The 15,289-nt window shown below is 47.9% G+C and overlaps 1 non-coding gene across 1 annotated transcript; it reads right to left on the minus strand.

Annotated features, from left to right (window-relative positions):
• Positions 1-2,665: 2,665 nt before the first annotated feature.
• On the minus strand, positions 2,666-2,828 carry LOC131897252 (U1 spliceosomal RNA). Its single transcript, XR_009375613.1, has one exon. It is a non-coding gene; the product is annotated as a U1 spliceosomal RNA (small nuclear RNA).
• Between the last annotated feature and the right edge of the window lie 12,461 nt (positions 2,829-15,289).

Below are 15,289 nucleotides of genomic sequence, written 5' to 3' on the forward strand. Positions count from 1 at the left end.
CACCAGCCACCCCGATTCCTGCTAAGCCCTTGCCTCTAGCAGTTTGGGTCCCCATTTCCGCTTCTAAGAGCCGAGTCTACTTTTGAATATTCACAACTCTTTAGTGAAGAGCAGAGGGCTTTTCCTGCAGATCTGCACACATGGCTGACAGCAGGCAGGCATTCAGAAGCCACTGTCCTTTACACACCGGCTCTGTGAAGGGAGAGAAGGAACACTTGGGGTGCCTGAGGTGTGGTGTGTTTGTGTGCCTGGGCCTATGATCATTTCCTCCCAGATTAGTCAACACAACTGGACCGTGTAGGGCTAAGGATTTACTTCTCTTCCCATCCTCATGAGGAAACTTGTGGAACCTAATTTGCTTTGACCTTGGATTTTAATGGTTAAGCACTGAACTCCACCATCAGATCCACGCAGGTTCAGATGTCTCTCACTTGGGGCTTACCTTTGAGTTCCTTCATTCTGACATTCAGAACAACAAGAGCACCACCCTCAAGAGGGCTGAAGGGAATTCACACCGCCTACTTAGCATTGGCGTCTACTGCCTAGCACACGGCGCTCAGGGAGTGTTACTATTACCACCACTGACTCCTCATCAGCGTTGTTATTTCAAGGGTTGGACTCTTTGTGGAGGTGCTAGTTTGCACCTTCTTTCGAGATGGGGTTTTGTTAGTAGCCAGGCTGGCTGAAAGTCCCTAAGTAGCCTCAGTGGCACTGAATTCTCAGTTCTCCTACAGGTAAACCATGCTAGATAGACACTCTGGTCTCCTGTGGGTGACTGTCTTCAAACCCGCCTTCAAAGGGGGTTTGTGTTTCTAACATTGTGATCTGTCTGTTCACTTTTAACCAATTCCAGCACACAGTGAGAGGGAAATGGATTTCTGTGTGGTATTTATGAGTCCAGCATCCAGGCTGAACACCTCAGCTGGAATCCCATCTCATACCTAGTGAGTTCTGTTGTACAAATCAAGCAACTAAGCCTCAATGTCTGGATCTGTGAAATGGGTACAGAGCCACACGTGCCCAGTACCACTGTATGAGGCAACAAACAGAGCAAACAGCCCCCAGCATGCGCTCCCTTAACAGTCACTGTGTGGGTGTGTGTCACGGTGGAGGGAAACGTGGACAGATCTGTCCCCTGAGGCACCCACACTGGAGGACTGCTCCCAGGGCCTCACACACGCAAGACAAGCGTCTGCTACTGCCCTGTGTCCCCAGCCCTGCTCTTACTTTTTGTTTTGTTTTGTTTTTTGTTTTTGAGTTTGAGTCTTAATAAGCAGATACTCAGGCCTTGAATCTTTGCAGCCTGGTCAGGGGTTGGATTCTTTGTAGCCAGTCAGGCCTGATTTGAGATCTTCCTTCTTAGCATCCAGAGGAGCCGTGGTTATAGGCTCAGCCCTCTGAACTATTAGAAGCTCCTGGTTACAGTTGCAGGCTTCACCTCTGCCGGACTGGCCGGGCATGTCTAGGAACGCCTCCGCTCTGACCAAAGGCTCACTTTTCTCCCCAAACCCAGAACGACAGAAATACTTCTGGAAAATCTTCTTGTCCCAATTGCGTTCATTATTCCTGACCTGGAAGTCTATATTTATGGACAGGAAGTAGCGAGACCACCGGTCCTAACAGACCCACTCTGAAGGACACATGCGCCTCTTAGCCTTCTAGTGAATATCAAAATAGTTACAGGAGAGGAAGCATACAAAACAGTCAGAAACTGTCTAAATGAACCCCAATTAAACTGAATCATTTTGATCTGTACGTATTATAATTTTCACAAACGTGTGAGTTGCGGTGGCAGTGGTGACGACGCTGGGGACGAATACAGGACTTCTGCTTACCCAGCACATGGCTTGCCCACGGGGCTGTCCTCACAGGCCTTCACATGGGTGATTTTTGCTGATACATTTGTTTCTGTTTTTATAAAGATCTCAGACGATGAGGATACTGTTTGTAAATCCAAAGTGAAAGAGATGAGATGAGATGCATGTGAAATTAAGACATCACTTACAAAAGCCATGCCAAAGTTTTCTGCTATTGAAGACAGAAGGCAAATTATTTATTATTTATTATTTATTTTATTTAGGGTTTCTATGTGTAGTCCTGGATATCCTGGAACTTGTTCTGTAGACCAGGCTAACTTTCTCAAACTCAGAAATCTACCCTTCCTCTGCCTCCCAAGTGCTGAGATTAAAGGTGGGCACCACCACTGCCTGGCCATGAAGGCAATTTTTTTAAATCAGAAAAAAAAAGAATACAACATTAGCATCATCATTTCCTAGCTTTTTCTCCACATTAAAAAAATCAAAGCAGGGAGCTGGAGAGATGGGCTCATCAGTTAAGAGCACTAGCTGCTCTTCCAGAGGACCCGGGTTCAATTCCCAGCACCAACACGACAGCTCACAGTTGTGTAACACAGAAATCGAAGTTATCTGACACTCTCATACAGACATAAGTGTAGGCCAAACACCAACGCACATAAAATAAAGATAAATAAATCATAAAAAAAAAGCAAGGCCGCACTGCTCAGCTTCGTTGGGGTAGTGAGTGTTGGCTGCCAGACATTTTGGAGAGTGGCCCGTTTTGATTAACTGGATTTTGTGTACTCTGAAAGAGATTTTTCTGGGACTTCTTTGTCTCCTGCCCTCAGTGCTTCTTTTTTTTTTTTTTTCAGGGGAGAGCGCGAACGCAGTCCCCCACTACCACAAATTATGCAGTCGAGTTTCCCGCATTTGGGAAATCGCAGGGGTCAGCACATCCGGAGTGCAATGGATAAGCCTTGCCCTGGGAAAACCACCTTCGTGATCATGGTATCTCCCCTGCCAGGTAAGTATCCTCAGTGCTTCTTAATGTGAGGATGAGGATGTGATTAAGAACTTACCTCCTCTGAACAGACATTGTGAATGATACACTGTAGCGATCACTCAGTCCGAGCCGGGGACTTTTGGCTTGATTTATTCTCTGGATAATAGGACGGTGGGAGCACTAACGGTGTGCACTGTCACACTGACCATGTGAGCACATTTTGAGATAGAGAACATTTCAGTGGAACGCGCATATGTGTCCTAAGCCATCGGCACAGGACAGGACAACCTCTAACCCACATCGGCAGTCACAAGATTGACGCTATCTCCTGGATCGCTGGCCTCAGATCTGTGCTCTTGCAGATTCAGACAGGGTGAGTTGGAGGCACTCTTGGGAAAGAATGAGTCTCCAGACATCTGCAACCCTCCCCTGAACTTTCAACGATTATTTCAAGCAAGAAAGGATCACATCCCTAGGAAAAGCTGTACCCACCACCACCCCACCATCACCACCACCACCCCACCACCACCCCACCACCACCATTCTAGATCTAGATCACCTACCACTCACTGTCTAGTGAGTTTACGGCCCTGGAGGAGCAGCAGTCAGCCAACCAGATAAGGTCTCCGCCTGCCAAGCCAGCGCTGGCCTGGCGTGATCAACAAGGCCTTGTTTGTGGTCACATACAAGAACACAACAGCACAGAAGGTGAGAGTCCAGCTGCTGTTTATTCACGCTGGGTGATGAGGGGAGGCCTCACTGCTGAGGTGACCCTGGAGTAGAAGTGTGCAGGAAGTGAAGGAGGAGCAGGTGGGAAACAGGGAGGGTTGTACTGCCTCCCGGGAAGAGGGAGGGCCAGGGGTCTGAGGTGGGACTGTGGTGTCTAAAAAACAGCCGGAAGGCAGCAAGGCTACAGGGAGAATAGGAAATAAGTCAGGGAGGTTGGGTTAGTCCAGCTCCGACCCCACGGTCCTCGTGGCACTTGGGCCTTTTACTCTGAGGTTGGAAGGCATCACGGCATTTGTAGCAAGGGAGTGATGGGTAGAACCAATGTCCAGCAGACTCTAGAAGAGCGAGCGCTGAGCCAGCGGCTTGAGGAGATGTGGGAGAAGAAGTGGGCAGATTCAAAATGTGCTTTGGAGGTCAGATCCGAATGATTTGCCAATGACAGAAAGACGTGTGGGAGAACAGAGTCCTGGGAAGTCACGCAGGCCCCAGGGTTTCCTCCCGAGCAACGAGGAAGGTTGGCATCACTGAGCTGAAGGGACAGGCTGCGGGGACCGAGAAGGGGAAGGAAGACAGCAGCCGAGGCGCTCCTTCGGAGGGGTCGAGTGGTGTGGCGAGTCGGGCTGTCAGCTGGACATGCGGACCGGAGTGCAGGGGGGAGGTACAGGACCGAGGCACAGATGTGAGAGGCATCAGTGTAACCGTGAGTTTTCCTGCTCTCGGACTGGTTTCGAACACCCGCAAGTGAAAACATGTCAGGTAGCGGGGAGGGCTGGGGCACTTGGGGCTCCCCACAGAAGACGAGGGATCAATGACAGGACTGCCGTCACAGACCTGCTCACATCTCAGGCTGGAGTGCTGGCGCTGTCCCGTGCTCGGAGGAGACCTTCAAGCCATGTTTCCAGATAAGGAAGGGGTGGGGGAAGGGGAGGAGTACTCTGAGTGTAGGCCATCTGGGAGACATTCCGAAGCTGAGGGTATCGCAAACCCCGATGCTAGAAGGAGCTGCCCATAAAACTATGAGTGGTCCCCGTGATGGCAGCAAGATTCAGAGGGAAAGAAATATGAGCTGGAAGACATCTCAGCGGCTGAAGGGAAATGGGCGGATCCGTAGTTGAACAGCTGTGCATCCTAGAGAGCACCTTCACCAAATAGCCTGGGCCTGTGGGCCTCACAGGACAGGCTCTGCGCGTCATGTGATGAGTAAGAGCAGACAGAGGCAGAGAGCTGCTTCTTTTTCTTCTTCTTCTTCTTCTTCTTCTTCTTCTTCTTCTTCTTCTTCTTCTTCTTCTTCTTCTTCTTCTCCTCCTCCTTCTCCTCCTCCTCCTCCTCCTTCTTCTTCTTTTTTTTCTTCTACTTCTTCTTCTTCTCCTTCTCCTTCTTCTCCTTCTCCTCGTTCTTCATCTTCTTAACAGGACTTCAAACAAGGTGGTCCATGGGGACAGCCAGGTTTTTAGTAGAGAAGTTTTACCCAAAGTGACAACACAGAAGAGTGTGTGTCGTGATAACATGGAGGATGAACAGGAAAACAAACCTAGAGGAAGACAGAGAGACTGGGGGGGGGGGGCGGTTAGGAAGACAGCATGGAGCATCCTCTGGGTAACAGTCCAGGAGGCTGCAGAGTCTTGCATTTTAAGCAGAGGGTGAGGCCGACAGAGGAGCAAGGCACACTCTGGTCACTCAGCTTCCAGATTCCAGCCAGCACAGACCACACTCTTGCACAGTGCTGTCAGCCTGATACTGTCGATAGACTACAGTCATAAGTGAGACGTAATGTAGAACATTCTTGGGGCGGGGGTGCTGGAGTCCCCTTCCAGGCAGCTCCAGTCCAGAGTTTGAGAAGGCCAGTTAGCCTCTAGCAGAATCTCAGTGAAGTCTTAGGGTCCAGGAGACCAGAAGAGTCATTTAGGAAAATGGGAGGGGCTTGTGGGAATGAAAGGTGACCTTTCTAACGAAATGATAAATGATCTTCCTAGAGAGACAGAGCAGTGGGGGGCCTTGCCTTATCCCACCCCCTTTCCCAAGTAGAACCCCAATAGGATAAGGAGACAAGACCCAAGTTTTCTTGAGCTGGGTTCAGGATGGCTTGGAGAAAAGACTCCTATGGATTGTCCTTCTCCATGTTCCTACAGCTGTTCTATATTAAGCCCTTCCTGCTGCATATGGAATGAACTGGAATGTCTGCAACCTCCTCAATCCTAAGGGCAAAGAGAAATCTTGGCTGGGATTTTATCTGCAGCACGTGGGATATTGCCTTTATCCAGCCATCTGAGGAGCCAATGATCAAGAAAGGAACAGAAGACAGAAGAAGATTGAGAAAGCTTCATCCTGACGACTTGGCACCCCACAATGGCTGGGCAGATGTTCAAGCACTTAGTGCCCCTTCCCTGGGCCAGCTTGGCACATAGTATCTGCAACCAAGGCTGGAACAGCCTGGGCACCAGCTCTCTGCTCCATATTTAATTCAAGAACAGTAAACACATGAACCCTTTCCAGCCTCCATTATCCACTCATCTCTCCATCTCAAGCACTTCCAAGTGTTAAGGACTCTGTCCCCCAGAGTGAGAATGATCTTACGGGCCTGGCTTTCAGGCCAACAGAATGGAGCCACGAGAGCTCCAGACTTGGAAGACAAGCGATGCAGGAAAAGAAGGTGTGTGGGAGACAAGTGCCCTCTCCTCTCCCTTTGCTTCATTACTACCCTCTGAACACATAATGGACGTTCAAGTTCATCAGTCCTCTCGCTTCATTGACACTGTTGGAGCTTGAGGATCAACAGCCTTTCCTAGGGTCTGGTCTTTTCTGTATGCACTGACCAATTGTGTAGACGAAACAGGATTCTCATCTCCCGGCATCATTATTCAAACTTCCTGGAATAAAAAGAGCACTTCACAAAGCGTACGCTTTCTCCCATGGAACGGATCCTGGGCCGTCCTCTGATCAAGGGGAGGTGGGGCTGCCGAGAGGATCCTTGGGGGAAACTGAGGACTCAGTAGCTCCCCTTGGAGGGAAACTGAGGGTCACATCCTGAAGGGTTGGTTAGCCTGGTGGATAAGGAGCAACGGAAAGGGGCTGATTGGACTGAAGAAGTCGTTACCTACCCAGAGATGTACGGAATGTGGGCCTGGCAGTGTGGACCTAGTCTGGGGAGGGATAAAAAGAATAGGGAAGTCTTCCTTCTTCCAAAACAGGAGGCAACCAGCATGCTGGTCAAGGAAAGTAACAGCCTCCTGGTTCTGTCTGGGTGTTGCCAAGACAACCATGTATTAATGTATTTCCTTTCTTTCTTTTTTTGTTTTTGTTCTGTTTGTTTTGTTTTGTATTTTGTTTGAGACAGGGTCTCTCTACATAGTCCTGGCTGCCCTGGAACTCACTCTGTAGACCAGGCTGCCCTCGAACTCAGATCCGCCTGCCTCTGCCTCCCGAGTGCTGGGGTTAAAGGTGTGTGCCACCATGTCTAATATAGCCGTATATTTTAGACTTGAAAAGACGTAGTAACTTTATGATGAGAAGCGAGAACCAGGCAGCTAATTGGTTTTCAATTTGTGGGGAAGGACCAGTCTCCTCAGTTCTGAGTTCCAGCTGGAGAGGGAAGAGTTGGGAGACATAGCAACAGGAGAATAAGGCAGAGGGAGAAGGTGCCTGCAAGGAAAAGCCAGCCACGCTTTCCGAATTTCTAGCGCTTCAAGGGCATTCCACTACGGTGTCCTCTCTGTGTCTAGATTCCTGTGACGTCTCACATTTATAATGTTCTATGGTAGCGGTAGTTCCTCCACAGTGAGATCTGTCAGAGAGCAAGATGGAGACAGACACTGATCACCTCCCTGAGAAAGTGAGTGAGTCTTCCCACAGAGTCCAAGGCAATAGCTGGTTGATGCCTTGGGCACAGCCAGGTTCACTGCCTGTTCGAGTCAGAGGCACACTGCCCAGGGACGGTAGTGAAGTGCCAGCAGAGCTGCTTGGGTGCCCTGAGGACCCTGCAGTCTAGCCCTTCAACTCGGCCTTCTCTCCCTGGACTCTTCTGTGGGTGTTCTCTGGGTGCCTGGCTTCTCTCCTGAGAGTATCAAAGGTTTTTCTTCTTCTTCTTCTTCCTTTTTTTAACCAGGAACCACACTGAGCACTGACCCTGAACTTCATCTCTGTAAATGCTCCCAAAATTATCTTAATGAGGATTCCCTTCCAGCTGCCTGGAGGTCATCAGGAGGCTGTCCTGTGGCTCTTCCTTCCTTGGGAGGCCCAGCAGGTCCTTGAGTGGCTTGCCCAGAGACCCCCTGGGAGGACATCAATGAGAACTTCATGCCCCTGTGGTGCTGACCTATCTGGGGCAAGTGAGAACTGAAAAGAGTAAATGGTGACAGAGGAGGGAAGGCTTGTAACCCAAGGTCCTGGTGTCCTGTCCTGTCCCGTGTCATCGTCCCCCTCCCGTCCCCGCCCCGTCCCCCCCCCCCCCCGTCCCCCCCCACACGCTCCACGAGCTGTCACACTTCCGTGCACCTGCTGGCTGCCGGAGAGTTCTCTTGTAAACATTCCTCCAGATCACTCTTCCAGTCTGGCTAGAGAGGCCACGAGGGAAGGAAGCATGGCTGTGGAGTTTGGGGTCAATCTAAGTTAACCATTGGCTTTTTGTTGCTGGGTAATTAGCCTGACAGCAGTAAGTACCCCCTTTAGGAATGCGAGGAAAACGGGGTGGGGGGGTGGGGGGGTGGGGGGACCGTCCCCACCCACAGCGGACCGAGTTAATTATCAAAAGCTTGAGGGCTAGGGAGATGGCTCAGTATCATGCTTGCTAGGCAGGCACAAGGACTCCAGTTTGAGACCCCAGAACCCCTGTAAGACAGCCAGGCGTGGCACTGCGGGGAGGGAGGGCCGGGACAGGAGGATCCCTGGGGCTCACCGGCCAGCACTTCGTCCAGAGCAGCAGGCTCCAGGTTCAATAACAGACCCTGCCTCAAACATTACGGTGGAAATGAGCTGGTGAGGTGGCTTAATGGATAGCACTGTCGAGCCTGACACCCTGAGTTGGATCCCGGGGATGTGCATGGTGGAAGGAGAGAACCAACTCCTGAACGTTGTCCTCTGACCTCCACGTGTGTGCTGTGACATGCCCACACACAGGCACACACATGTGCCCACACATGCACTAACTGAGATAATTTAAAAAAAAATTAAACTAAATAAAGAGTGGAGAACAATTGAGGAAGATGTCCATTGTTAATCCCTGGCTTTCATGTGCATAAACACGCTCACAAGTAGATACATAAACAAACACAACGAACGCCTTGTATAAAACTTCTTGCTGGGCGGTGATGGCGCACGCCTTTAATCCCAGCACTCGGGAGGCAGAGCCAGGGGGATCTCTGTGAGTTCGAGGCCAGCCTGGGCTACAGAGTGAGTTCCAGGACAGGCACCAAAACTACACAGAGAAACCCTGTCTCGAAAAAGCAAGAAAACAAAACAAAACTTCTTGCTATGCCCCGCCCCCCTTCACAGTTCCCATTCTGGTTTCTTGTTTTTTGTTTGTTTGCTTTTCCAAGGCAGGCTTTCTCTCTGTAGCGCTGGCTGTCCTGGGACTCACTCTGTAGAACAGGCTGGCTGTGAACTCAGAGATCCTCCTGCCTCTGCCTCCCAAGAGTCCTTTCTAGTTTTGTGACCCACATAGCTGCATATGCAAATAGGCACAGCTGTGACCTGTGGGGCCTGAGCTAAGCCATGAGCAAGGCCAAGGCCGTCATGTCCTCCTACCTGTGAGATGTGAACTACCAGGGACAAAGGTACTGGCTAGGCAAACAGGCCTTGAAATTCCCCAGGGGAGGATCTGGAGATGTCTGTGGGAATCCTTAGGAAACCACACAAAGACAGAAGGCAAGTACCCAAATCAGCTTCATGAAGGGGTACCAGGTCACGTGGGCTAGGGTGGATATGACAGAGAGACCAAAGGCCTTGGCTCGGCCTCATTGTCTCTTCCCTTTTAGGTATGTGCTTCCAAACAATTCCTTCCAGAAGCCACTGTGACTGTCAGGGCGCCCTCAGGCTCCCCGTTATACACCTGCACAGGAAGTGTATCAGCTGTCATTTGTTTTCATGAGAATGAGACAAGCGAGAGAATTCCCCACGTGTTGCTCACCATCGAGCCCTCAGCCTGGCACCAGCAGGGTCTCTAGAAAGACTGAGTGAGCAAACAGCCTTCCCTTTTAGAATTAATCTTACAGGTTAGTCTACCCAGCAGCGAGCGGCTTCACCAGGGCATCCTGTCACTGACCTGTCACTGTGTTTTGTTCTCGGTGGCCCCCTCCCCCACTGCTCTCTCCTAGGCCCTCTCCGAGCCTCCTGTCTGTTCCCTTTCTCCTCTTCTTTAGTTCTCCCCTTCTACATTTGTTTTAAAGATTTATTTATTTTCAATTTGTGTGTATGTATGTGAACCGTCTGTGCCTGGTGCCCAGAGCTTCTTTCTATTTCCTGTCTCCCTGAAGATCTCTTCCTTCCCATCCATGACCCTTTTCTAGTCTTGTCAGCTATACAAACACACGTATAGATGTATACGTCCTGTACACACACACACACACACACACACACACACACACACACACATGCACATACACACACACATACATACACACACACACACACACGCATGCATACACACTACACACACACACACACACACACACACATACACACACACACACACACACATACACACACACACACATTGGTTTTTTGAGCAGGGTTTCTCTTTGTAGCCTTGGCTGTCTTGGAACTCACTTTGTAGACTAGCCGGGACTTGAACTCAGAGATCTGCCTGCTTGTGCTTCCCAAGTGCTGTGATTTAAGAAGTGTGCTGCCACGCTCAGCTCATACATATGATTTTAAGTGTAGCTTCTGCACATAAGAGAAAACATACAGTATTTGTCTGAGTCTAACTTGCTTTGTTTAACATGACTTCCAGTTGTATCCATTTGCCTGCAAATGTCATGATTTCACTTCTCTTCACAGCTGCATGAAGTTTCACTATGTGAATGCATACTTATTTTTTAAATTACATTTATTTATTTGTGTGTGTGTGTGTGTGTGTGTGTGTGTGCATGCACACATGCGTGCACACATACCACAGTGCATTTGTGGAAGACAGAAGACAACTTGCAGGAAGTGTTCTCCTCCTACCATGGAGGTCTTGGGAACGTAACTCAGGTTCTGAGCCACCACCCACCCTACCGCATTGTCTTTCTCCATCCCTGTGTTGCTAGACACCTAGGCTGCTTCTGTTCCTTGTCTATTATGAAGACTGTAGCTATAAATATGGTTGTTTAAGTATCTTGGTGCTAAGAATTTGGGTTACACCCGAGAGTAGTATAGTTAGATCATGTGGGTGAGATGAAATCTCTGTGTTTTTAGTCAGTGTTTCCCTGGTGGCTAAGGATGTCAAACACTTTTTCAAGTGCTTATTAGGCACTTGTGTTTCTTCTCTGGAGTTCCATAGCTCTCTCACTGATGGACTGATTTGGGGTTTAGGTGTTTAATGTTTGCAGTTCTTTTTATACATCTTAAAATAGATATTAGCCCCCCGTGGAATATGTAGCTGGCAGGTCCTCCCTCCTGCTCCCATAGGCCACCTCTTCGCTGTATCTTCTTAGCATCCATACAACATAAGGATGTTAGCGCTCGGGTCCCTGCTCCTCATTGTCTTCTTTCTTGCTAGACTGGAAATACAGGAACCCAGCAATCTCTTTTATCTTATTCTCCATCCTGTGTATCCCAGTCACAGTGCATGTACGTATGGATGTCAGGAATTAAAATAATAAGAGAGTAATCAGGTATAATTAAAGGCACTGTGCTCTAAAATGATTAAGGAGAAACAACGCTGAGAGCCCAGGAGAATGGCACCCATTGAGAAGAAAGAGAGGAAGTCCAGACGTTCCTTGCTCACGGATGCAGGTGTCCACATTATCCCTTCCAGGTGATAGCCGTATGGTGTGTGTAGCTGAGTACAAGGAGGGCAGGTCACCCCGTTAGAGATGATTAAACCAGTCTAAGGGCCTCTGAGTACTGAAGGAAAGAGGAGTCATTTATTTCTCCCTGTCATTTGTAAGCTGGGCTCCTTTTGTGTAATGAAGCCTCACGTTCTGGAGAAGGCTAGATGGAGTGTCTAGAAACTTGTAAGAGCAGCATGCCACACGTTGAATGGGTCTTGGCCTCTTGGCTCGGAGCTCCAGAGCATCTGCTGAATTCCTGAGTCACAAAAACCTGCCTGGCTGTGATGTCACCTCCGAACAGGCAGAGAACTTGGTGCACATCCGGCCTCTTGGGCATGAGTGTGGAGAGGGAGAAGGGGCCAGGCTGTGAGTGGGCAGGTCAGAGGGTGCCCTGGGAAGATGCAGCCCATCTGAAAATCTGCACAGGTACCTTGCCACTCTCTTGCATGACCCCCCCCCCCCCCCCGCCTCAACAGTATTCAGCAGAGCTGGCTGCTAATGCATAGACAGACTCTCCTGGAAGTGGAGAACTGCACAGGCTGTGTGAGGGTTCTGGAAGTATCAAGGGTGCTCCAGATGTGAGCCACTGGACAATCTTCTCTGGCCACCCTTCCTTTCCCCACAACTGCCTCTAAACTTGTTGGAGTGGTGAAATTTATGAAACTCCTTGCTCTCAACTTCTTTTTTCTGTCTTCCTGGTCTCCAAAACAAAAGGCAGAGCACTGAATGATAAATCAGCTGCTATCCCCATCCTCATACTGCAACCTGTGGAACACACACACACACACACACACACACACACACACACATCCAAAACATCCTTTTATTTTTATTTATTTATTTTTTTGAGACAAGAGACTCTCTTGTAAACCAGACTGGTCTCAAACTCAGAGAGATCCTCCTGCCTCTGCCTCCCAAGTGCTTGGGATTAAAGTTGTTCACCACCATACCCAGCTCATTTTTAATATACACAAAAAAGAAAAGTAGGGTTTTTTTTTTTTTTTTGTAGCTCCTACCAAGCCCCACCAGTCCCGGAGCCCACTTATAAAATAAACACACTGACTCTTATATTATTTAAACTGCTCAGCCATTAGCTCAGGCCTACCATTGTCTAGCTCTTACTCTTATACTAAGCCCATTTTTGTTAATCTATATGTCGCTATGTGTTCTGTGGCTTTACCTGTTGCCTCTACATGATGCTCCCTGGACGGCAGCTGGTGTCTCTTCTCTCTGTCTTCCTGTCCTTTCCTTTCTCCTCTCTGCTAGTCCCGCCTATATTTCCTGCCTGGCTACTGGCCAATCAGTGTTTAGCTAGCTCAGTCAGTAGACCATGAGACTCTTAATCTCAGGGTCGTGGGTTCATGCCCCACGTTGGGCGCCAGATATTGGTGAAATAATTAAGGCCACTCCACGTAGTTAAAAGAGAGGTTTATTTTGTGGGGTAACTAACAAAGGAAGGGATAGTTTACAGGGTCTGGAAAAGGTGTGGTGCAGTCCACTGGTATTCTCTGGAGAACTCTGCTTGGTCTACCTCCAGCGTCCAGGGTCCAGGAATCAAGAGGGCCAGCACATCTGGATCTCGGGTCTTCAGGGTCCTCCCTTGGCCCCGCCTTGTAGGCGTGACAGTTACCAAAGCCTCAATGGGGGTTGGAACTTCCAGATAAAAGCTGGAATGGCTACCCACTACATTTTTGTTTCTGTGATCTGTTTTACTATCTAATTAACCCATTTGGGTGGTAACTGGCGGATTTTAAAAGAGAGCATTTAGTTAATGCTGCTTGGTGTATTCACTGTGTACTCAATGGCTTTTGTGTGTTTGATTTTGTTTTCTTTTTTTTCTTGGTGCTAATACCAACTAAGGGTTTGGTTTTTTTTTTTGAAGGACAGAGATGGCATGTATTATGCTCAGCTTGTCTAGAGTGGGGTCTCTCTCTCTCTCTCTCTCTCTCTCTCTCTCTCTCTCTCTGAGACAAGGTTTCTCTGTATGACCCTGGCTGTCCTGGAACTTGATCTGTATATCAGGCAGGCCTTGAACTCACAGAGATCCACCTGCCTCTGCCTCCTGAGTGTTGGGATTAAAGGCATGCGTCACCACCTCCTGGCTTGATTACACATATTTGTAGAAAACAGTGATGCAGTAATTTCTGATGTATAATGAAAAACCAAATTTTTTCCCATTCTGTAGACTGTCTCTTTCCCTTTTTGCTTTTGGTTTTTTTTTTTCCTTTAATGTGTTGAAGAATTTTAATTTGATGAAATTCCATTTATCAATATTTGCTTTTGTTGCCTGAATTTTGAGTGATTACTTTAAAAAATTCTTTTTCTCTCCAGTGTCGTGAAACACATCCACCATTTTTTCCGGTAGCTTTGAGGTCTTGAGCCTTGCATTTAAGTCCTTTACTCTGGGTTGGTTTGTGTAAACGGTTGGAGATAAGGGTCTAGTTTCACTCATTTGCATGTGGATATACAGCACAGTTTATTGGAATAGGGTCTCCAACATCTTGATAGTTCTTCTGTCCAAGTGATTATTCATCTTGTAAAACATTAATATAATCTAGTTAAGAAAAATCTCAGGATAAAATTGCCCAGGATCTTTTTCTTTTTCTCTAAACATCACCAATGCTGGGCATCTGTGTCTCCCATGAATCCATTTAAGCAGCTGTCTAATTTGGCTTCAATCATTACAACAAGCAAAAGTATGTATTAAAGAAGTGAGCAGTGGATATGTTCATTCAAATGAAGGGCTCATGATTGTGCTTTTACTTATAATATGAAGATTTAAAAATGCTATTTATTTCCAGAGTTATTCCCTAATTTGCAACTTTTAAAGTTAACTCCTTTTGCTAAATGGTGGAGCTCAGTAAGTGTGTTTGCACACTGGTCCACTGTTTGTTTTTGTGGCACACATGTGGCTGCCCTTGCCATATTTTAATACCACCCCTACAGCTCCAGTTCTGAATTGTCAAGAGACTCTGAAAAGAAAAAATAATTGAAATCACTCATTCCAGGCCCAAATAATGGCTTTTCCATTTTTAATTAGCTGGAAAGAGTGCTTCATGAGAGTTGAGAAGTATATGAAATGTAAATTTCCATGTCTGCAACTGGGGTTGTCTTGGAACCCAGCAACCGATTTGCATAGTCTCTATATTTCTCTTTGTGCTGTAGCAGCAGGATTGAATAGCTGATGGGCAGCAGATGGCTCACAAGCTAAAACTCTACCTACTCTGTTGCAGGAACAGATCACTGGCTGCTGATCTGATCCCGGTCCTCAACAGACAGGAAATGGACATCCCGAATGAACTGATTTGGCCGAGGTCCTGGTTTATAAAGACAAAGCAGATTTATAGGATGAAAGATGTAAACGTCTATTTATAAACATCCAAAACTAGATATAGAACACGGAGAAGTCAAGTTGGTGCTGACCAGGAAAAGCTTCCTTCCTGCTGGTTTGCTTTCATAGTACCAGAATGCAAGCTGCTTCAGGGATGGGGGTAGGGATAAACACTCTTCCCCAGCTGTGAGCACTGCGGGCCACGATAATGACCACCACAGCAAGATATGCAGCAGCAGCACATGCTATAGAGGTAACTAGTAGATTTCTGATCGGATTTAAAGCCACTTCATAGGAGGAAATGCACACTTGGTACTGTAAATCTGGCTAAGAACCATGGTTAGAGAGCTCACAGGCCCCAGGGGTGATGCTGCTATTATTATTTTTCTAAACAGATGTAATATCAAAATGCCCTCTTTATCCATAGATAGTGCAACTCTTGAAGATCATCCAAAAAGTTTCC

The sequence above is a fragment of the Peromyscus eremicus genome, chromosome 20, assembly GCF_949786415.1.
Source record: "Peromyscus eremicus chromosome 20, PerEre_H2_v1, whole genome shotgun sequence".
In the NCBI taxonomy this organism is placed as follows: domain Eukaryota; kingdom Metazoa; phylum Chordata; class Mammalia; order Rodentia; family Cricetidae; genus Peromyscus; species Peromyscus eremicus.